The 3,563-nt window shown below is 39.2% G+C and overlaps 1 protein-coding gene across 1 annotated transcript in view; it reads right to left on the bottom strand.

The window, feature by feature from the left end:
• The window catches only part of FAM199X (family with sequence similarity 199, X-linked), a 27,749-nt gene that overhangs the window by 23,452 nt on the left and 734 nt on the right, over window positions 1-3,563 (bottom strand). The window lies entirely within an intron of this gene.

The following is a 3,563-nucleotide window of genomic DNA, read 5'->3' as shown; positions in this document are numbered from 1 at the left end:
CGGGAAGTCGCTCCCTGTGCCCCCTGCTGGAGCGGAGGAGGAACTGAACCTCCGCCCTCCCCGCCCTAGATGCGTCGAATCAGATTCCAGACGCTGGAAAGGCAAGGCCCTTGAAGCCAACCGCCTCAGTTTTCTCACCCAGGGCTGATTACTAAGCAGCAAGCAGCGGCCCTGAGAAAAGGGACTTGGCCAAGGTCACACTGCGAGTGCGTGAGAAAGTATCCAGATGTCCTGGTTCCCAGCGTACTTGGCTACCCTGTCCCAATTCAGTGAGTATTTATATTCAGTCCCTGCAGTGTGTGTGCCCAGCACTGTGCAATGAGCTGTAGGGGAAACTGACCAAGAAGGAAAAAAAATAGTCCCCGCCTCACCTCTGATCTTCTAACCCTGAGAACTCTACACAACAGTCACCAGGCTACTCAGAGCTGCTGGACACGTAGTGCTCTTTTGTGCTCTGTGCTCTTGCTCACATTATGCATTCTGCTTGGAATGCCCTGCCTTTTCTCCCCTGCTAATCCTTAAAGCCCCAGCTCAAATGTTACCTCCTCTATGAAGCCTTCCCTGACTCCCAAATGAGTCTCACATAGTCCTACTCCAGTGGAAAGTGTATTATGGCACTTAACATTTAACTTAAGTCGACTTATTAGATATTACATACCATTCTTTCTTCCTGTCCTCTTTCTCTTCTCTCTGTTTTCCAGACAAGTGGGTGCTGATCTTGGACATGTTAAAATTTTTTTAATATTCGGAGGAAAACACAAGATTGCCAATTTCTTATTTTGCCAAATGAAGAGTTTAAATTTTTTTTAATGTTTATTTATTTTTGAGAGAGAGAGAGTATGAGCAGGACAGGAGCAGAGAGGCAGACACAGAATCTGAAGCAGGCTCCAGGCTCTAGCTGTCAAACACAGAGCCAGAGTCTGGGCTTGAACCCACGAACTATGAGATCATGACCTGAGCTGAAGTCAGAGGCTTAACTGACTGAACCACCCAGGTGCCCCTGAAGATATTATTTTAAACTACTATTTTATAGAAGGAAGCACATTTTCATATAAAAATGAGAAAGGCATAATCTCTTAATGAAAAATGCCATTAAATATATTTAGCTTTATGGAAAAACTCATGACATTGAACTTTGGGGGAAAAGTAAAACTAAAGTAGGTGGGGAAAAAAAGAAAGGGTGAAAGAGCCCAAGAGTAAGGGAAGGAGAAAAGTTGAGAGAAGTAGGGAGTTGTCACACACAAGCCTCACACAGCCTTAATCGTGCCATGTCCTACCAATGCAATTTATAATGAAAACAACTGAACCACTCCTTTAAAATTTATATATTGTCTTGCTTCAGTTATTTGGTTACCTAACTGTTGAGTGTACCTGTCTTCTTTCATTTAATTTAAAAATCATGCATGTGAGGATAATAATGGTTTGACTTGTGGTCCCCAAAGCACCATTCCCAGTGAACCTGAATGGGACATGGCTTAGTCCCCACAAATAAGAGAATTAATTGTCCAAATGAAACAGAAGTCAAGTGCTGCATAATAATGTAGGTACTCAAGGGGCCCCTGGGTGGCTCAGTCCCTTGAACATCCAACTCTTGATTTCAGCTCAGGTCATGACCTCACGGATGGTGACTTTGAACCCTGAGTTGGGCTCGGTGCTGACAGTGTGGAGACTGTCTGGGATTCTCTCTCTCCCTCTCTGCCCCTCCATTGCTTTCTCACTCTCAAAAATAAATAAACTTAAAAAAATAATGTAGGCACTCAGGTAATAGCACCTGAAGGTATTAATAAAAAGCTAGCAAAATAGTCTAAACATATATATATTTTTACACATACTGTAATAATAATACCACAGTGTTTTTCTTTATTTTTCCTTAAATAGTTTATTGTCAAGTTGGTTTCCATATAACACCCAGAGCTCATCCCAACAAGTGCCCTCCTCCATTCCCATCACCCCCCTTCCCCTCCCCCCGACCCTCATCAGCCCTCAGTTTGTTCTCAGCATTCAAGAGTTTGCCTCCCTCCTTCTCCCCAACTATAGTACAGTGTTTGGCAAACTGGAGACTAAGGACAGAGTCTGTGAATTTTTTACAAATATTTTTAAATTTTACTTTAAATTTTAAGCATATTCTGGAGTGTCTGGATGATGAAAGGTAACTAACCGCTGCCACATATTTAGGACATGCATTTGAGCCTGTTTTAAAAATCAAATTGGCAACTATACTACTTTAATTGTCATAAACAAGTGAGAAAATAAATTAGGTGTACCTCTTCATAGCCGACTATACAGATGAAGATTTTCTGGTAGTTTGGAAAAGGAAAGTGATGGGAAAGCTGAGTCCTCACAAGACTCACATACAAGCTTGTTGAAGGCCAAGAACACACACTGGCCAGTCAGTAGTATGTTCAGGTTTCTAAAAGCAGTTTTGTCTCAGCAAATATTATGTACCACATTAAATTAATATTTTTCATTTGTGCACAATTTGTAAATTTCCTTTGGTGTTAAATTTGTATAAGAGCTTTATGAAAAGCAGAGTTTCTGTTTAGTTTTATATTTGTTTACATTTAAGAAATATTATAAACATAATTTACATAAATGCCTGAATCTAAGGGAATGTTTTTCCTTTAAAAGAAGTCCCTCCAGTATATTTCTCAGTTGAGAAATACTAGTTAGATACTGAGAGCAACAGAGTATGTGTACTATGTATATAATGTTTACTTAAATATATTGTAATGATGTATGAATACATCTTTACCAAGCTCTTAACCACTAAGAATTCATGACTGTTGTGCATCCTTTCTCCTTGCCCCACTTTTATTTGTTTGGTTTGTCCCTTGGGTGTATCTAGTCTGAATGAATTTACCCAGTTCATCTCTCGCTTCCTTTCTCCACCAATATCTTTCCTAATTTCTATTTCTCTGAAAATGGATTTGTATGTTCTTTACCTTCTGTGAGGGTCTGGGCCTGAAAAGAAACCCAGGGTGACTTGCCTTCTTCAGATGCATAATTCACCTCCCAGAGAGCTGATGGGCTTCAAGAGGGTTGTGGAGAGACTGAACAAGATTGAGAATTATCAACCAATATTTATCATATTGGTTATTTTTGGATAGAAATATATTGGACTTGACCCAATGATCTATAGTCTAAACCTTGTCATTTTTTCATGTGATGTATATGTATGTGTATGTGTGTATCTATGTCTATATTTATATCTATATCTACATTTACATCTAGATATATAAAGTTAAATGTAAATAGTATATATAATAAGATATATAAATAATTATTTCCCCAAATATCACCAGCACAACCTATTGATAAAACAACATTTGAGTGTATTACTTGTCACAGTTCAATTTGTGGTCTACTTCTCAGCCAGGAGAGCCAAGTGCACATATTACACCAAGGGAATAGATCCCAGCCCCAATCCAAAGAGTCTGTCAAAGCAGGTATGAGATTGTTCTCCAAATTACCCAATTTCTGATTTTTTGATTTACTTCCTGGATTTTTAGTAGTATTAAATATCTCAGAGAGGTCTGCAGGGATGTAAGCAGAAAATTCTACTG

Source organism: Crocuta crocuta, unplaced genomic scaffold, assembly GCF_008692635.1.
Source record: "Crocuta crocuta isolate KB4526 unplaced genomic scaffold, BGI_CrCroc_1.0 scaffold1089, whole genome shotgun sequence".
Lineage (NCBI taxonomy): Eukaryota > Metazoa > Chordata > Mammalia > Carnivora > Hyaenidae > Crocuta > Crocuta crocuta.
The sequence above is the reverse complement of the archived record's forward strand: the minus strand, read 5'-3'. Positions and strand labels throughout refer to the sequence as shown.